At 40.6% G+C, this 20,909-nt stretch overlaps 1 protein-coding gene across 6 annotated transcripts in view; it reads left to right on the plus strand.

Moving 5' to 3' along the window:
- The first annotated feature begins 5,611 nt into the window (after positions 1-5,611).
- Positions 5,612-20,909, plus strand: part of Kansl1 (KAT8 regulatory NSL complex subunit 1) — a 121,470-nt gene continuing 106,172 nt past the window's right edge. For 2 of the 6 annotated variants that reach the window (XM_076935632.1, XM_034505203.2), the window contains exons 1-2: positions 6,318-6,483; positions 7,310-7,423. The gene's annotated coding sequence lies outside the window, so the exon portion shown is untranslated. Of the gene's footprint in view, positions 5,652-6,316; positions 6,484-7,309; positions 7,424-20,909 lie in introns of those variants that run through there. The other 4 variants (XM_076935638.1, XM_076935635.1, XM_076935633.1 and 1 more) reach the window with 4 other exon arrangements.

A 20,909-nucleotide genomic window follows, 5' to 3' on the forward strand; every position in this document is an offset into this window, starting at 1 on the left:
TCTTGCTTACATTGTGTACATGAGCTATATTCATTAGCACTCCATAGAGAGAAAAGCACCAAAAAACTTCTGATGGTGTGCTGCACTTCCCTGGACTCAGGCTGATTGGCAGAGTGATGTCAGCTGAGGCAGACTCACTGTTGAGGCAAGACCGGTGTGGAGGACACATGATATTTGGAGGGTATAAATATGACTTGACCAATAGTAGAGGTGGCTGAGCTAGGCTTGCTGGTATAGCTAGCTGTGCAATGCTTGTTGGTCTCGAGTCTTCTCTGATCTTTGCTTCCCTGAGAGAGGCACATACCTTGTCCATTTTTCAATAGGGGTTTTTAAATTTTTAAAAATTTATTTTTATTGTTAAACATAACACGTAAAAATGTATGACTTGTTTGTATGTTTCTTTTTAATTAGATCTTTCTGGGGTGGAGGAGTGTTGAGACAAGGTTTCTCCCTGTCACCCTGACTGTCCTCGAACTCACAGAGATCTGCTTGCCTCTGCCTCCCCAGTGCTGGGTGGGATTAAGGCTTGTGCCACCACTGCCCAGCTTAATTAAAAAAATTTGTTTATCAGTGTGTGTGCACGATTAGCCCACCTCTGGAGGTTAGGAGACAACTTTGGGTTGGATGTCTCCTGTCACCCTCAAGTGGGCTCTAGGGATTGGACTCGGGTTGCTAAACTCAGCTCCTGAAGGTTTTCCACACAAGTGCTATAGCCTCCACTCATACACGGTAATGATAAAAGCAAGCAAGCAAGCAAGCAAGCAAACAAACAAATAAAACAAAACCATAATTTAAAGCTGGGTGCTAGGGAAGTTGATGAAGGAAGGTCACTCGGATCTGAGCCAGCTGGGACTATGTAATGAATTCCTAACTAACCTAAGTTACTTATGAAGAGCTTGTCTCAAAACAAACAAACAACAGCAAACCTCAAACCAAAATCAAACAAACCCCCAAACAACAACCAAATGCCAAAATCAACCAACCAACCAAATCAAACTAAACCAAACCAAACAGGATAGCCCAACAAAACCCACAATTTACCACGCTATGGTCAGACAGCTGAGATTTTTCCAGTTGGAGGCTGTGGGGCACACTGCTTCTGTGAATATTCTTGTAGGCAACACTGCTAACATGACTCTGTATTTTTTATAAAGCTAGTAGTGGGGCTGCTGGCCCCGGAGTATGTGCAGCTTCACTTTCATGAGATTGTATCCCAGTTTTCTAAGGGGGCCCTTCTGGCAGCGACAGGGGTTGGTGGTCTTTAGTCATTAGCATCGACTTGTGCACTGCCTTTGAGAATTAGTCTCTCCTGATTAGAGCAGCCTCCTCATCCCACTGAGTGAGTTTACAAGGCTTTTAAAGAGATAGTGGTCTTCCTTCCCAGAGGAATGGAAAAACATAATTGGAAAAAAAAATGGAATAGTCTAACTTTGAAATTTTTAAGTGAGAAACAAGAGTTAAGGTAAACATTATTATTATTTTATTATTATTCATCGAACTTGCTGTCTTGCATAACATTAATACAGATAATCATCGATGAATTTTTATGGACTGGCCCCCGGAACATAAGATGCCCCAAAAATATGATAAAAATGATATTTAAGCATTGAGTGTGTTGTCTGTATCAGGCTTTTTTTTTTTTTTCAACACTAGAGAGGAGATGTGGGACCTCATGCTTGCTAGCTAAATGCTGTACTCCTGAACTAAATAATTTATCTCTTTGGGATTTTAAAACCCCATTGCAAACAGGACAGTGGTGGTGCACGCCTTAATCCCAACTTTGGGGAGGTGGAAGCAGGCGGATCTCTGTGAGTTTGAGGCCAGCCTGGTCTACAGAGTGAGTTCCAGGACAGCCAGGACTACACAGAGGAAACTCTGTCTTGAAAAAATAAAATAACTAAAGAAACAACAACGACAACAAAAATCCAAATGAAAAATACCCAAACCCATTACATGTATTACATAACTTAATCCTCATACTGGCCCTAACAGGAAATCACCACCACCACTGCCGCTGCCATCATCATCATCATCATCATCATTATTGACCTTCCCATTTCTGGACAAGGTTCTCCAGACTTGCCAGGAATTTTCAATGTAGATGAGGATACCCTCCTTCCTCCACCTCCCAGTACAGAGATTATAGGCAAATGTCACCATCTTTGACTCTTTTTATGTGGGGTTTCTGACAAAGCTTCACTCTGAAGTCCATTCTAGCCTGAAACTCACTAGGTAGACAAGACTCATCTTAAATTTGGAGTTATCCTTCTGTCTCCAGAGTGCTAAGATTACAGATGTGAGCCACCATACCTGATTTAGAAGTGAGCAAAGAAGTAAGGGAGCACGTATGTATGCGTGTATGTGTGGGTGTGTTAGTTCTGGGGACTGAACCTAGGTATACTCGGCCACTCAGTACTAAACCAGTAAATTAAAAAAAAAAAGTTTTATTTAGTTTTATTTTATGTGTATGAGTTTGTGCCTACATGTAGGTATGTGCATGCCTGTGGAAGTCAGGCAAAGGCATCAGATCCCCTGGAACTGGAGTTACAGATGATAGTGAGCCACCACGTGGGTGCTGGAGATTGAACCCAGGTCCTCTGCAGGAACAGCTGCTACTTAAACCACAGAGGCACCTCGCTATTCCCTGCTCTGCTCCACTTTGTAGACAGCAGTCAGGCAGCTGCACAGATGATGATCTAAGAAGAATTAACCAACTGAGGAAATATTGACAGAGAACTTTTTATTTTTATCTTAAAAGTTATTTCAGACATGTGAATTATATTTACATCACTTCCATCCCTATGTTCAATTCCTTCTGTCCATCCCTTACGTCCATCCTTCCTCCAATTCTTTCTGTGTTCCTTCTTAATTCCTCTCGGATTCACAACCTCCTCTGTAATTAAAAGGCAGGATCAAGAATAAGGCAAGATAAAGACAGGTCTTGCTATGTAGCCCAAGGTAGTTTCCAATTGGGATCTTCCTGTGTCAGCCTCTCAAGTCCTGGGATTTCAACACCACCATACCTGGCTCAGGTTATCGTTATTCTTGGGAATTAATGACATCCCATGGAAGCCTCTATTTCCTCATGGTTATAGATCTGCAACATGCCTGGTGTCCTGTCTCCCTCGGTCCTTGGGCATGCTAGAAAACCTCCTCCTGAGCCGCTCCCCCAGCCCTTTCTTTTTGTTTGCAGAAAGACAAGATGCACATACATCCTTTCTTCAGCTCTCATCTGTTACCATGTTTCTTTGTGTCACACGGATGTCAGACATCTGTGGGTTGGAGTGGGAGACAGAAAGTATTTGGAGGCAGGGGAGAGAAGACATAGAAGGAGGAGCCACTGTGTGTGGAGGTTGGGGAGGATAATTTTTGTTTGTTTGTTTGTGTTTGTTTTTTGTTTTTTTTTTTGTTTTTTTCTTATTCAGATTTTCTAAGATTTATATATTTTTAACTGATACATACATGCCACAATTTTACATATTAATGCAGTAATGGGATGTTTATGTACATTGTATATATTTGTGCATGTTTGAATTGGATTAACTATTTCTATCACCCCAAGCATTTATTTTTTAAGTTAAATATTTTATTTATTCACAGTACAGATGTCATCCTCTTTCTCCATTTCCCCTCTCTAGAACCCCCTATCCTATACCCTCTCTTTCTTTATGAGGATAATTTTTTTACATTAGGTTGTACGTGTGTTTCTGTGGTCCACAGAGTAGGAATTTCATGAAGTTTTGCTCTAATGTAAGAGAATATGTACATTTCCTCCAACTGTGAATGGAGACAACAAACCCTAGTAGTTTTAGCAGAACTCATGGCTCTGTCATCTAATATGTTATAGTTTCACAGTGTATGACAGTTGTTTCAGGTTTTTCTTTTAAAAAAAGACTCAATTATTATATTAATCATTCAATTAATTATTACTTATTTTTAAAAGCACCTATATTGCTATATATACTTTTAGAAATATTTTTGAAAACTTGGTTCTTTTTGTAACAGCTTTCTGGGTTCTTGGTTAATGGCCATTCATGGCATGCTTGTCCTAAAACTGTATTTTAGGGGCTGGAGAGATAGCTTGACATTTGCTTGCTCTTTCATGGGACAAAGGTTTGGTTTCCAGCACCCACACAGGGGCTCCAGCAGTTGTAATTTTAGTTACTTCAGGGCTCAGGGCTCTCTTCTGGTCTGCAAGGCACCAGGCCTGCACATCGTGAGCTTTATGTACATGCAGGTAGAACGCTCACACACATAAAAATAAACATTTTATAAAACATTATATTTTAGCATAAGCAGTGTTCTCTGTAGCCCAGATGATCCTCTAGAGTAAATCTGGTCTGCTTCTTCTGGTTTCCTATATGCATTTAATATGATGGAAAACATTCTGGGAAAGAGAGTCCTTATGTGTCACTAAGACTGATTTATGGATATTTTCTTTTTAGTTCTGTCACATGTCTACCATGGCCTAAAGGCGGTCCTTTAAGTGTGACCTCAAGACCTAAGGCTCTCTCATAGTTTTGGTATTCTGTTTTGCAATAGACGCTTGCTTCTCTGCCTTCATGCTGTTTCGCCATTATTTTAGCTGTTTTTTTTGTTTATTTTTTGTTTTCGATTTGAGAAAGTCAATCGTTTAGTTCGTTGACTCTTCATCTGTGGATTGTTTAGTCTCTCCTGTGTTTTCTCAGAACACAATCACTTATTTCTGGTATTTGAAACTAAACAAATTAAAAAGTAAGGCTCCCCAGCATATGTGGATGTTGTCCTGGTTTTCTTAGATGACCATTTAGTTCCTGATTCAAAATTAAAAAAAAAAAAAAAAAATTTTTTTTTAAAAATAGTCTCTTTGTAGCCCAAGCTGGCTCTTGAATAATTTTCTACATTAGTCTCTTGTGCTAGAATCACAAGTGTATGGCACCATGCTCTGTTAATATTATTTTAGTTGGAATGTTTATGGATGGCACGAAAATCAGTATCTATAAAGGATGTGCCTGAGATATTAAGTCTTCCTCTTCCTTGGTCTGCTGAGAACTCCGTGTCATCCCAGGAGGCAACTACTGTTACCACCTCTGAGAGTGATTTTTAACTCAGCTTTCTCTCAAATCCCTTCCTGGTCTGCGAGATGTATGGCCTTTCCAGGCCCTCAGGACCTCAAATCTGGTTGATTTTAAAAATAAACATTTATATATGTGTATATTTTATGTATATATACAAAATCTCTCCCTATGGCCTTCCCGGCCGGGTTCTCATCACATCGCTTCCTGGATGAAGAACCTGGAAGGGTGAGGTGAGGGGCAGGGGTTGGGGGTGACAGAGAAGAGGACCTGAGGGACTGAGGCCAGGGGTTGAGTGGTGGACTGCGGTGAAGCACTGTAGGGATTCCTATTCTTATTTCTCCCACTAGGCCCCCTTCCAGCTCTGTCCAGCCCAAGCCTTTCCTTTCCTAGGGCCGAGACAGAGACACAGAGAGATACAGAGACAGAGACGCCGAGGCACCAGCATCTCTCTCCCCCCCCATCCCGCCCCACAGCTCTGACGGACGTCCACTCTCAGCCAATGGTGCTCGCGAATTGCCCTCAGCGAGCCAATGGGAGACAGAGGAGGGCGGAAGCTTGCCCGCCCCCCACTCTAGGCTTGGTTGAGCCGTGCAGGTAGGTCTGGGGCCGGGGGAGCTGCCGTTGGCACTGCTGCCCTGGGGGGTGGGGGCGCCGCGGGTCGGGGTGATGGTGGCGCAGAGTGGCGCGTCTCCGCCCGTGGACGCCGCGGGGGTCGCCGCCGCGGGGCGGCGGGAGGTTGAGGGGTCGCGGGAGCGGGCGCCGCCGAGGGCCCTGAAGGCGGCCGGTCTGAGGACGCGGGGACGCGTGTGGGGCGCGGGGACCCCCGGCCGGCGCCCACCCTCAAGGCCTCGGCCTCGGGCCGTGGGCCGCGGCTTGCCGGACGACGGGTGGCCACAGGGCCGGGGGGGGGGGCGCCGAGCAGAGCCCGGGGGCGCCAGGCCGAGCGAGGTGGGACGGACCGTGGCGGGCAGGACGGGAAGCGGCATCCCGCGGGCCGCCCCCTCCTGAGGCGAGTCGGTCAACGGCCACGGGCTCCGGGTAGCGAGCCCGGGGCACCGCCGCCCCCTCCTAACAATGGGGACCGGGCCGGAGGAGTCGTGGGCCGCGGGGGTGGGGGAGGCTCCGGGACGAGGGTCCGAGGCGGGGGAGGGGCGCGGACTCGAGCCCGCTGGGATCTCGGCCCCGCGGTCCGGTAGAACTGGGGGTCGCATCTCGGGTGGGGTGGGGGGGCGCCCAGGCTTGCCTGAGAGTTGGGTCAAAAGTCAACTCCTCCCGTCCCCACCCCCCAAATCCAATGAGCGCTAGGCAAAGTGATGCCAAGTGTCCCTAACCGAAGTGACAAACGTGGAGACAGCAAACCCACTCCAGAGCTTTATTTTTAAAACGGGGACGTCGACTCTGATTTTAAGAAATTATTTTTAAAGAGGTGAGTGTGTTATTTTTGTGTTTCTACTCGGGCAAGCCTCCATTTTAAGTGAAGCAGTAACTGGTTAAGCTGGAATTTTCATTCAGGCCTAGGACCTAAGACTCCTTTACAAGGGGTCATTTAGTCCATCCTGAGTTTCTGCAAACTTAACACCCTCCATCTTCAAAATTAATTCCTCTGGTCTGCCTTTAAAAATCTCTGGAAAAAAAAAATCACTGGAAAAGAAGTGTCTTTTCTTTTTGCTTGTAGTGCTTCAGTGAGGAATAGATGTTACTTATTTTTTAAATGTAGTATCAGCTCTGAAACAATTTTAAGAAAAGTTAAAATATTGAAATTGTCAGAGAGGTTTTTTAGTTTACTAAATAAAATAGTTGTACATCTTTTTAGATAGTTAATCATTTTCAGTGGTGTTTATAAATTACTTGAGATTTTAATTTTCTGAATCTTTGATAAGTAATTTTCAGTTAAGATTTTATATTTTCTTTGATGTAAAATACATTTCTACACACATAGAGATATGCATATGCCCTTTACAAAGGGAATTTTATATTGTACCTTTTTTGGGGTGGGGGTGGGGCAGGTTGAGACCATCTCAGTAAGTAGCTCTTACCTGGCCCAGAAGTCACTATGTATACCAGGCTGGTGTTGGACTCACAGATAACAGCCTGCCTCAGCCTCCTCTGAGTGCTAGGATTAAAGAGCACCACACCCAGCACTTGCACACTTTTTAGGCAACTAGTATTGAACATCCTTCCCAGATAGAATAAGCTGTTTACATATGCTATACTATTTTTCCATCTAAATAAAAAAAATTCTTCCTTTTCAGGTCTTCCTACTTCCTTACCCGAGGTAGCTGGGGAATTACTTAGTCTCCTCCTGCTTATTTCTGAGTTGTCTGAACTATCCTGACACTATGTATGCTATTTGGATGCCTCTTAAGGTAAGATTTGCTTTTTTTGCCTTTTTTATTTTGTCATTTTGTATTTGTATTTTAGAATCAAGAATATTTGTTCACTTGCTTGTGTTTTGAGTCAGGGCCTCAGAGTCCAAGCTGCCCTGGAACTTTGTAGGTTGCCGAGCACGGCCTTAACTTTATGAATTTGCTGCCTCTACATTCATTCCAAATGCTAAGATTATAGGTGTTTGCCACTATGTCTAGATCTGTCTAGAATGTTCTTGAATTTGTTACTCTTCCATTACCTTACAGGATACTCCTCCTCAGAACTATTAGCTTCTTAGGGTTTATGTTATTGCTGTTCCATTGTTGCTATTCAGATATTAATGAAATTCTTAAACTATTCTCATTATAAGGATGAGTTTTACTTTTTACTTTATTATAGCTTACATACTTTTTATAAAATTTTGTTCTAAACCTGGTAGAATCTAAACCTCAGATTTTGAGGTCCATTTTCAAACAGGTACTTCAGAGTCATATGAACTTGGGTGTGCCCCACTTTTGCAAATCAGTAGCTGATTCATGTGTTACAAAAGATGTGTCATTAACCATTTGTTTACTCTGACATTTCATATAGTATATTAAGGATATGTGTATAATTTTCAAATGTTCCGCTGCTCCTCAGGCCAATTCGTGAGTCCTTAAACTATTTTTTTTTTCAACAGGTGGCCATTGTGCCCTTTCCTTTCACAGGGTGCACTTCATTTGGGCAATGTGGACATGTGACCATATGATAAAAAATGATAGTTGTTCTTTAAATCTCTTGTGATTCTTTCTGTTCAGAGATGGCTAAAGAACTCTCTCTCCAGTAGGACTGTGAAAAGTGAGGAGGTGAGAGGAAGGGCCAAGACATGATCAATAGTGAAGTCTCTGTCAGCCTTGCCTTCCTTGATAGTTAGATAATGGTGTAGCTAAGATTGTGTTGTGGTGATTCCAGCATAGCATAGTGGGTGAATCAGAACAGTACAGTCTGTGTAACCTAAATATTTGGACTTCTGAGAAATCTTTAGGTAATGTAGACCGAATCTTATCCTCATTATGTTCTGGCTGCTATTGTTGGATAATGGGTGCTTATATTAATATGAAGGGATCCAAAGTAACACATTTTTTTCCCCAGCCTTTTCCTCACAGTACATTTGGAAGGGTTGAATGGAGAAACACAGCCAGAAGTTCTGAGTGCCTAGGAACTGGAGGACCTTGTATAATTGTTTCCACTTGTTAACAGTTGTTTTGTGCCAGGACTTACTGGCCTTTATGATCAAGTTTTCTTGGTTTTAAGGTATTAGATATATTGAGGCATACTTTTTAAAGATAATGTATAGTGTTTAAGGTTTTACTTCTAATTCTTGGCAAATCTGGGATATTATAATACTGTAACTTCTATTATTGGACCAGAGTCCTTTGGCATGGTAGGAATACACACCAAAAGTCTGTCTTAGCGTGTATGTGAATTATCTGTTAACTACTTGAGAATGTAGTTATATGGCTGTATAGTTTTGTGTTCCTACGAATCGTTTGATTGGTGTAAAAATGTGCAAAGTCTAAAGTTTGTTGTTTTGAGATAGAATCTTACTATGTAGCCTAAACTGGCCTAGAACTCAAATGAGTCAGGTTCCCAAAATGTTGGGATTATAGGCATATGTCATGAATAATTTTTCCTTCACATTTTCTGCCCATTTTTATACTTAAGAACATTTCAAAATTACAGTGTTTAATTTGGGAGAAATGGAATTTTTTTTCTGTATTTTCATCAGTTTGGAGTTGTCTGTCAGTTATCTAATCTTATCTTTCTTTCCTTTTCTTTTCTTTTCTTTTCTTTTCTTTCTTTTCTTTCTTTCTATCTACCTATCTTGGGTTTTTCTAGACAGGGTTTCTTTGTGTAGTCCTGGCTGTCTTAGAACTCACATCCAGAGATCCAACTGCTTCTCTGCCTCCCAAGTGCTGGGAGGCAGCAGGTTTTTATTTTTTGGAGCCAGAGTCTTACTCTGTAGCTCTAACTGGCCTAGAACTCAGAGATCCACCTGCCTCTGCCTTTCAAGTTCTGGAATTAAGGACATGCACCACCATGTCTGGTGGGAAATAATTTAAAAAAATAAAAACGATTTTTAATTTTATTTATGTATGTGTCTGGTATGTTTGTGCCACATTTATGGGGGTATCCCTGAAGGCCAGAAGTGGATGTCAGATCTGGAGCTGCAGTTACAGGTGGTTGTGAGTGCTGGGTATCAAACTTGAGTCCTCTGTAAGAGCAGTAGGTGCTCTTGACTGCTGCTGTATCTCTCGATACTGAAGAAATTTTTTAAAAAGATTTATTCATTTTATGTATATGAATACACTGTAGCTGTCTCAGACTCACCAGAAACGGCCGTTGGATTTCATTATGGTTGTGAGCCACTGTGTGGATGTTGGGAATTGAACTCAGGATCTCTGGAAGAGCAGTTGGCTCTTAACCACTGAGCCATCTCTCCAGCTCCTGGAATTTTTTTTTCTTTTTTTAAAGATAGGGTATCATATAGCTCAAGCTGGCTTCAAACTCATGATATAGCTGAGTATGACCTTTAACTCCCCCTACCTCCACCTCCTGAGTGCTGGGATTAAAGATACATATGAGCTACCATACCATGCCTGGTTATTAACATGGTGCTAGTGAGCCCAACCCAGCATCTCCTGTACCCTAGGTAGCATCTTTCCAATTGAGCTACATTCTAGTCCTGAGGGTTGCACCCCTCCCACCCCCTGGCCCAGGTTCCTGGTATATAACTATGGCAACTATGGCTGCTTGGAACTCACTAGGTAGACCATACTGGTCTTGAACGCATGGTGATTCTCTTGTCTCAGTCTCTTGATCATTGAGATCATTAGCATTCCTGGCCAGTGATTTGAGTTTATTGATGTTATCTTTTTAGGAGAGAACTGTAAGGCCAAGCACTAAAAAACTTAGGTTAGGTGTGGTAGGTAGTACACATGTTTAATAACAACACTTGGGAGGCAGAGGCAGAGGCAGAGGCAGAGGCAGAGGCAGGCAGGTCTTTTGTGAATTTAAGGCCAGCCTGGTCTATGTAGTGAGTTCCAGGTCAGCTAGGGCGACATAGCAACATCTTGTTTCAAAAGTCAAAAAACCAGCTAACAAAAAGAATGTTTGTTATGTAGTACAGTATATAATGTGATGGCTGATCCTGTTATTAGGCCATTTCTTTTTTTTTTTTTTGGTTTAGATTTTTTTTTTTTTTTTTTTTTGGTTTTTGGTTTTTCGAGACAGGGTTTCTCTGTATAGCCCTGGCTGTCCTGAAGCTCACTCTGTAGACCAGGCTGGCCTCAAACTCAGGCCATTTCTTGATAGTCTTTGCCAGTTGTCTTTGTAGATGTTTTCCTTTTTTTGCTCCCAAAAGTTAACTGCCTTGCCTTGATTCTCTTGTCTCATTCTGTCTAGGAGCTCAGAGTCTGCAGTAAGTTGTAAATCACTTACTGTTTGTATGCTGATGAGTTGCAAATATGTGTTTTCTGATCTCCAATTACAATTACTTCTTTGATATTTCCCATTAGGTATCTCTTTATATTTTAATTTTAAAAAATCAGTGTATGTTGTATTAGATACCATTATGACATATTGGAACAAAGTGGACTCTTAAAAAGTTCTCATTACTTCGGCAAGTCCAACCTCTTCCTGTCTTCATACCCTGATGATGGTACCATTATCCATTCAGTCACTCAGATCAGGGGTTGGGAAGGCCTCCAGAGCATTTATTGTGCCATCTTAACCACAACTTTATTTTTTTAAGCATGAAGCTTATGTTTGAATTATTCATTTTAAGTTGCTAATTATATTGTGTATGTGTGTGCATGTGCACACCTGCCATAGTGCACATAGGGAGGTCAGAGGACAACTTTTAGGGATCAGATCAGTTCTCTATTTTCACCATGTGGGTCCCCATGATTGAACCTGGGTTGTCAGCTTGGCAGCAAACACCTTTACCTGTTGAGCCTATTACCTTCTTTATAAATGCTTTCCTGCTCATTTTCACGTCCCTTCTGAGTTCAGAGCATCACCTTCTTGCCTGCATGACATTTGAGTCACCTCCTCATTCTCTTTACCTTCTCTCCAAGCTTCTTGTAAATGTAGATCTTATTGAATGATTATATCCTTTATTATTATTATTATTATATTGTGGCTCTTTTAGCTTTTGAGGTACATTGTAGTTGCTTTATCCAAGCACCCATGCTCTGATAGCCTGGCCTCCAATCATTTTACACTCATCTGTGTAATGTGTTGGCAGTTTCTTTTGTGTACTCTGTACCTGCCCTCTGGGCCTTCACAGGGGTGGTTATCTTTATTAAAGGGCTTTTACTATCTTCTGGGAACTTATTCCTTTTCCCGTTGTTTTTAATGTTTGTGTGTGTCTGTGAATGTATGCCATGTGTGTGAATGGAGGCCAGGAGAAGGTATCAGTTCCTTTGAAGAGCTCTGTGAGACATGCACAGTAGGTGTTAACTAAATGGATCTTAGCCACTGAGCCATCTCTCTAGCTGTCTCCTATTTCTTAGTAACGGTTATCACCATAATATTAACAACAACAGAAACTACCACTGAATGTATCCTGAGGACCTCTGGTCCTCAGTGTGTGCAGTGCCTGTCGTGCTGTGGGTGTTCATGCCTAGGACATCTAATGCTGAGTGGTCACTAGTTCGTTTCTCTTGCACTTTGCGTAGCCCCTAAGTTCTCTGGGATCAAAGGCTGTCTCTTGTTATTTTTTTTTTTTTAATTTTTATTTCTTATATTTAGTGTTTGGAATGGATTGTCTTAGGACGTTGCTAGACTTGGGACTTCCCTCTTTATAATTTTTGAGACAGTCTTACTCTGTAGCCCAATGTTGGCTTGGATTTCACTCTGTAGCTCATGCTGGTTCCTTAATTTGTGATGATCCTCCCACTTCAGTCTTCCAAAACACAATGAAATCTGCATCTCTAGGAGAGTATCAGTGGAAAAGCTGAATTGTAATATCTGTTTGCCAGTCGTACTCTTTGAAAGTAAGCAAAGTTTGGTTTGATTAATAAGCAGCTTTTGAAGGAGGGTAGGCAGTAGTTACAGTTACATTCTTGTGGTACTGAGGACCAGGACCCCTCTCCTTTATACTTTTCTCCCGTGTTGAACCTATGACTTCACTATGCTGGCATACACTCTAATATTGAGCTACATCCCAGCCTCTTCCTTGTATTTGCTTTTGGTGACAATTCAGTCAATTTTAAAAGGTAACCAGAATGTTTTCATATTATTAAAAAGTAGAGAAATTAATAATGTGGACCTGTAACATACCGTAACCCAAGCGATGTATTTAGTAGGGAACTGCTACAGTTGTTGTTCTTACATAATAATGAGTGATTTCTGCCCTTCTCTTCTCCAGAACATGTTAAGTATAGAAGTTTAGAAACAAAGAGCTTTCTCTTATCTGTGTGTTTGTAGCAGTCATTGTATCCATTTATCTACCTCTTGATTATGGTTATATTTGACCAGCAGAGGGAGCCAAAGTTACTTATGTGGTTTTATCACAACTGATTTAAGTTCAAGAGAAAAAAAGCTTTCATAAAGAACATAATGAAAGTTCACAAAAAGAAAACATAAACCACCAAGAAGCATATGAAAAACACTTTTATTTTGATAACTAATCAAAGATATGTAAAGTAAATGATTTCACTTATCAGATTGTGAAATGAACTGTCATAGGCTGGCCTTAAACTCAGATTAGTCTGTCTCCGCCTCCTTAGTGCTGGTGTGTGTGCCACTACAACCTGGCAAGAGTAAATATTTTTAATGTCTTAAATACATGGGTAGTGAAAAAACTCAGGCTACAGAACTACTGTATTGTTGTAGCCCTTTGGTGCTGTGACTTGAATACAGAGATATTTATTTTACTTTTAAAGATTTATTTTTATTTATATATGTCATATATGTGTGCAGTGCCCAAGAAGGGCAGAAGAGGGTGAATCCCCTGGAACTGGAGCTGTAGATGGTTGTAAGCCACTTGAAAGGGTACTTAGAACTGAACTTGGGTCCTTTGGAAGAGCAACAAACACTGTTAACTGATTAGCCATCCCTCGTTTCTATTTATTTTTTGTAACAGGGTCTCACTATGTGGCTATGGTGGGCCTGGAATTCTATGTTGACCATACTGGCCTTGAACTCACAGAGAAGTGTTTGCCTTTGCCTTCCAAGTCCTGAGATTAAAGGCATGCTCCACCACTCCCTGGTGAAATTAATTAATTAGAGACACAATCTTACTATGTAGCTCTGGCTATTCTGTAACTCACAGAGCTCTCCTATCACTACCTCCTTAGTGCTTGGAATTGAAGGCATGAGCTAACAGGTCTGGCTGAAATTTTTTTGAAGACTAAAACAATTTTTTAGGTGTGTTTATTTTTCTTGAGTATGAATCTTTTGCCTGCATGGCTGTATATGACCACCATACTGAGTGCCCCAGAGGTCAGCAGAAGGTGTTAGATCCCTAGAAACTAGAGGTACAGATAGTTGTGGGGTACCATGTGGGTGCTGGGTCCCCTGTAAGTATAAGAGCAACAAGTGTTCTTAACTGCTGAGACATCTCTCTAGCTCTTGAATATTGTTTTGATTTTTTTTTTCTTGAGATAATTTCTCACTGTGTGGCCTTTGGCTGCCTGGAACTCTGAATAAACTAGGTAGGGCTTGATGATTTTGCTTGTGCCCTGCCAGGTGCTGATATTACAGTTACTCACCTTCATGTCTGCTTTTTGGAGGATGGTTTTTTTTTTTTTTTTTGGTTTTACGAGACAGGGTTTCTCTGTATAGCCTTGGCCGACCTGGAACTCACTCTGTAGACCAGGCTGGCCTCGAACTCAGAAATCCGCCTGCCTCTGCCTCCCAAGTGCTGGGATTAAAGGCGTGTGCTGCCACCACCACCACACAAAAATCTTATATATTTTTCCTTATTTCTTCTGCTTCCTCTTTCTCCCCTCCCCTCCCCTCCCCTCCCCTCCCCTCCCCTCCCCTCCCCTCCCCTCCCCTCCCCTCCCCTCCCCTCCCCTCCCCTCCCCTCCCCTCCCCTCCCCTCCCCTTTCCAAGACAAGGTTTCTTTATGTAGCCTTGGCTATCCTGGAACTCACTCTAGAAACCAGGCTGTCCTCCAACTGACAGAGATGCGCCCGCTTTTTCCTCCCACATACTGGGATTAAAGGGTGTGTGCCACCTTGCCGGGCTAGAGTTGTATCAAGTTTGTCATCGAAGCACACATAGATAGTATTTGCATACTTCTCAGAGAGTTTGTGTAGGCTGGTGTGTGATTTCTCCTTTTTGAGCTTCAGGGTCTTTTCCTTGTTAGTGTGTCTCTGATCCCATCTCTGTAAGAGATTTGCTGTTTGTTGAGTAGATAGAAGTTTACATTGACATTTTTGTTCAGCTAGTGTTTTGAGTAGCTAAATATGTAGAGTTGAACAAAGGTTTGGGTAAATGGTGCTGAAGCAAACAGATTCTTGTTTGTCTACCTGTTACTTACAGAAGGTCATTTCTCCTATATGACCATCTGTTGCAGTGAGATTTTAGCTACTCTGCTTTATACTCCCAGTGGTTTGTGCTTCTAGCCTTCTGCCCAGGGAATCTTTGGGTCCTTAAATGAAAGACACATACACATTAGCTTATTTTTGATATGCTGTCTAGCTCAGAAGCTGGGCACTTCCAATCCTCTGCCTGCTTACCAGAATTCTTACATGGCTCGTTTGCTCTTTTTCCTTTAGCTCTAAAGCTGAACAGTCTCCAAGCACATCATGGTGATCCTCTCTCCCCCCTGCATCCTAGCCCATGCAATGCTAAGGGTCCAGCCCCGTTTCCCTTTGTCCAGCCATTGGCCACTGGCATCTTTATTGATCAACCAAAAACCAGTTGGGGACAAGGACCTTTAGCATTTGGACACACAGATTCCTGATTGAATCAAAACATTACAACTAGTCTCCTACATCAGCTAGTATGTTTTCCTGAGCAGTCTTATAATTGATACTTTAAATGGCTGTCTGACATTTGGTATATTTGTTTGGGAGCATCTTGCATATTTAATGATGAGTTTGGTTTACTGTCAGTGATTTATGTGCTTTAAAGAATAATTGAGAAATAGTTTTCCTCCCATATAATTTCCCTAGTAAATATTGAAGTAAATAAAAGTTGCATGGTAGCTATTTGTTGCTTTGATCACTGTTAATAATCAGTTATTAAATCCATTTACCAAATGACCGTTCTGTCATTTAGTAACTTTGCATTTTCCTTCTTTTTTTTTTGGCTTTTTTTTTTTTTTTGGTTTTTCGAGACAGGGTTTCTCTGTGTATCCCTGGCTGTCCTGGAACTCACTCTGTAGACCAGGCTGGTCTCGAACTCAGAAATCCACCTGCCTCTGCCTCCCAAGTGCTGGGATTAAAGGCGTGTGCCACCACTGCCCAGTGTAACTTTGTATTTTCTTGTAAGCTCTTTTTTTTTTTTTTTTTTTTTAAAAAGACAGTGTCTTGAATCCAGGCTGTCCTGGAACTCAGTTTATATCCCTCCCAGGCTAACTTTGATTGCTTAGCAGTCTTCTGCGTGGTGGGAATGAGGAGCTGAGGCAGCAAACCTAGCTTTTGGGATTGCTGAGTGAGTCTCAGGGCTCCCTGGACAGCTTTCTTGTAATGCTTTCTCTCATTTGTAATTTTTTTTTTTCCATTTTGAGAAAAGTAGTTTTTCTCCACTCTCTTATCACTTACTGAGCTGCTTTGCAATTTAAGATAGTTTTGGTTGAGCACCTAAATTTTGTGATCTCTTGCTTTCAGTAAAATATTTTAAAGTCTATCTCTGCTTTATAGTGCAAATCTATTTAAGTAAAAAATCATAATTTTATATAACTAAAGTCTTGATTGAGGATTATATGTTTTCTTAAATTAGGTGGCAATTTTTAGTTGTTTTTCATGTATATACTGGAGATAATTATGTTTTTATTTATGCTACTAGTGCTCGTGTGTGTGTGTGTGTGTGTGTGTGTGTGTGTGTTTGAGCACAGGTGAGTGTATGATTATGTGAGTAAGGGTGTACACATTGTATTAGCATGTGTAGGTCAAAGGACAACTTTAGATACCAGTCTTTACCGTCTACCTTGCTTGAGACAGGACCTCTCTCTTGCTTTTTTTGTGGTTGTTCTCTGCTGTGTATACCAGTCTCCTGTCTCTGCCTCCTATCTCACAGTGGGAGTGCTGGTGTTACAGATCCAGCGCACTGTGCCTGACTCTGGGAACTAGGACTTAGGTCTCCACACTTTTATATTGAGTGCTTTAATTACTGAGCCCAACCCATACACATTAACTTCTGATTGTAATTCAAAAGGTCTTGTCTGTCTGTCTGTCTGTCTGTCTTAGGGGGCTTCCCTAATATTTTTGTAGAAAACAGTATTATTTAAAATTTATATAATTTCTCCAAAATTTTGTGCTGTTAAATATGTGGAATATTGAATCTCACTTCATTATTGTTATTATTGTACTTTCTGTATTTCCAAATCAGCAAACTTTAGTGTTAAAAGCTTTTGTTGCTCTTGTAGAGGACTAAGGTTTGATTCCCAGCAACTGTAGGGTGGCTCATAGCCATCTGTAAATCCAGTCCTAGGGGATACAGCTCCTTTTCTGACCTCAACAAGCACCAGATATTCAGTGTACATATATCCATGCAGGCAAAACATTCATACAAACAAAAGAAAGGAAAAGAAAAAGAAGCTTTGATTCAAACTAATAAAAGCTTTCAGCTCATATAGGAGGACATTTAGAAAATAAAGTCATTTGTCAAAAAAAAAAAAAAAATCACATGGGTATTTCAGGTATAGATATATAACTTGAAGTGTCATCCAGCATTGCCTTAGTCCAGTGATCTATTAAACTCCAGTGACCTGTCCTAATCATGTCAGACTATATATATGCAGAACAAGCACTGTTGATTTATAGATGAAAAAGATAAAATGATTAGAATGGCTTGGAAGTGAGCTGACTGATGGTCATACTCTCTTTTTTAGAACACACTCTCCTTCATGCTCATACTTTAGAGTGAGAACATCTTTATGTCCTGGATTTGGTAACAAGAATGCTCAATACTTTCTCTTTGAGTAGAGTTTTGCCAACTATATCTATAGTCTTTAAGCAGTGTATAATACTGTTGCTTTTGTTTAAGCTTTTAAAATAATAGTACATTCCAGTCCTAAGTCCCTGAAGATAATTCTTCCACTAATAGGATTTTGTGTTCCTTAAACTCTAACTCACTAAACTGTGTTCTAAACTCTTAGAAATTATTATTCTGGTAGATGACTGATTATATCTGTGACATTCGGGGTCTTCTTATTTCATTCTCTTAGGATTAATTTAGAGTAGCTTAAATTTGAAGGAAACCTAAGTTTCCCATACATGTTCTACTGGCAATGAAGTTGCATGCAGGCAGATTAGTGTGCTTAGGTAATTTCTCAAGGAGAAATTAAAGGGCAAAAGTATGGCTTGCCTTCTGACATTTCACAAGTGGTACATTGTTTTGCAAAGTGAAATTATTTAGAAATTAAATATTATTTTAGTTTCATCATTTAAAACACATTTACCTATTTATTTACTTACTGACTTTTTAAAGATAGGCTTTCCCTTTGTAATTTTGGCTGTTCTGGAACTTACTGTGTAAACCAGTCTCACCTCAAATCAGAGATCCACCTACCTCGTCTGGGATTAAAGGTGTACACTGCCACATCTGGCAACAGATTTAATTTTTTTTTAGGATTATTTTATGTATATAAAATAATATATATATAATATATACACTGTAGCTGCTTCCAGACACACCAGCAGAGGGCATCAGATCCCATTACAGATAGTTATGAGCCACCATGTGGTTGCTGGGAATTGAACTCAGGACCTCTGGAAGAGCAGTCAGTGCTCTTAACTACTGAGCCATTTCTCCAGCCCAGCAAATTTAATTTTTAAAAAAGTATTTTATGTATATGAGTGTTTTGCCTGCATGTGTCTGAACCACATGTGTGCCTGGTGCCCACAGAGGTAAGAGGACATGTTCCAGGGATCCACTTCTGAAATTGAACTTACAGGTGGGCTGCCATGTCCACCCCGTATTTGAGGGTTCAGGATGTTTTTCATTCTTGCATAGCAAGCACTTTAGCCACCGAACTACCTCGCCAGTAGAAATAAAATTACTATTAGTATATTGACCTGACATACCCTTATGGAATTTATCAGTGCCAATACGTTGTGATTCCCTCAATGTTTTTTGATATTTTGTTTTTTTCAGACAGGGTCTCTCTCACATTCTGGGCTAGACTCAGACTCCTAATCCTTTTGCTTCCACCTCTCAAATACTGGGACTACAGGCATGTACCAACCCAGCTCTATTTAATATTCTCTATATATAAGATTATAGACTCTGCAAATAAAAGATTTATTTTTTTTCTTTCTATCAGATATTTTTATTTTTTCTTGACTATTCACACAGCCTAGAACTTTAGTACAATGATGACTATAAATGGTGATAGTTAGTTGTACGCACTTGTTTTGGTCTTTTACTTTTTTATTTTTCATTTTATTTATTTATTTATTTATTGGTTTTTCTTTTTTTCTTTTTTTTTTTTTCTTTTTTTTTTTTTTTTTTTTTTTTGGTTTTTCGAGACAGGGTTTCTCTGTGTAGTCCTGGCTATCCTGGAACTCACTTTGTAGACCAGGCTGGCCTCCAACTCAGAAATCCGCCTGTCTCTGCCTCCCAAGTGCTGGGATTAAAGGCGTGTGCCACCACCGCCCGGCTGGTCTTTTATTTTTTTTTTTTTTATTTTTTCCAGATAGGATTTTTTTGTGTAGCTTGGCTGTCCTGGAACTCATTTTTAGACCAGGTTGTCCTCAGTCTCAGAGATCTAACTGCCTCTGATTTTTGAGTGCTGGGATCAAAAGTGTGCTCTGCTAACAGCCTTGTTCCAACCTTGATCTTAAAGAGCAGTCTTTTTTCTGTCAAGATTTTGAATCTGGTCATGCCTGGCTTTAATCCTAGTACTTGGAAAGCAGAGGCTAATGGAGTTCAAGCCTAGTCTCCATAGTAAGTTCCAGATGAGCCAGGACTACTGTGAGACCCTGCCCTCTGAAACCTTCCAAGAAAAAAGAGTGAGTTTGGTGAATCTAGATCCTGACATTCAGAATCTGAAGTAGGAAGATAGCTACAAATTCAAAGCTAGTCTAAGCTATATAGTAAATCTTCAAAAAAGAAATCTTAGCTGTGAATTATTCATACCATTTAATCAGGTTGAAGAAATTTCCTCCAATTTCTAAGTTAAATGATTTTTTATTAAAATTTGCCAACTGCTTTTTAAAAATGCCTAGATGGTCACCTGAGTATTTTTAGTTAAAAAGGTTTTTAAAGATTCTTATTGGTATGGGTGCTTGCCTGCACAGGTCATGTGTTTGCATGTGTGCAGTGCCTGGGGAGGCCAGAAGAGGGCGCTGGGTCACCTAGAACTGGACTTGTAGAAGATTTTAATCCTTCATGTGCCAGTGCTCTTAACTGCTAAGCAAGCCATCTCTCCAGCTCTGGCTATGTGGTTTTGTTCTCTAATAACATTGTGTATAACAACAGACTTTCAGCTGTTAAACTAATTTGGAATAAAAACTTTAGCAACTGTAATCCTTTCTGTATGTTTCTGGATTCATTTTTGATTTATTGAGGATTTTTTATAACTATATCAAAGAATATTGATCTATATAATTTTATCATGAGATTTTTGTCTGGTTTTGGTATCAGAGTAATAATGGCTCCAATTGAGATGTGTCTAATTGCCTAACTACTCAATGAAGATAAAATAGTTAAAGGTATAACTAATGTTTAAAAGCCTGTTACAGAATGAAGAAGCTTAGAAATATCTCCTAGGTCAACAGCAAAGACTGAGAATGAAAAAGGCACAATTCAATACAATTAGATTAGGTCACAAATTTTTTCTTTTTGAGACCTTTTGCTTATTTTGAGACATTTAGGGTAGAAATAACAAGTCTGACATTTAGATCTCTGTTGCTTACGTGGCTCTCTTAACTTTTCCTTTTACTTGGGGTACTTGCATTGCTACCTCTTGCTGTTTATGCTTTTAAGTAACACCTAATTTTAGACATCCTGTGATAATTTAGGCAGTCTTCAGAAAAAGTGTCACAAGAATTGGAAGCATAAGCCTACTAAAATTTACTAATTGATCTTTGGCAATTATTAGCTTTGATTTTTTTTTTTTCTTCTCCTTTTTCCTTTGAGACATGGTTTCTCTGTGTAGCCTTGTCTGTCCTGGAACTCAATCTGTAGACCAGGCTAGTGCTTTGTTCCCCCCCCCCCCCCCCATTTAAAATAACATTGGAGGGCTGGAGAGATGCTCAGTGGTTAAGAGCACTGGCTGCTCTTCCAATCCTGAGTTCAATTCCCAGCAACCACATGGTGGCT

The sequence above is a fragment of the Arvicanthis niloticus genome, chromosome 6, assembly GCF_011762505.2.
Source record: "Arvicanthis niloticus isolate mArvNil1 chromosome 6, mArvNil1.pat.X, whole genome shotgun sequence".
NCBI classification, from domain to species: Eukaryota; Metazoa; Chordata; class Mammalia; order Rodentia; family Muridae; genus Arvicanthis; species Arvicanthis niloticus.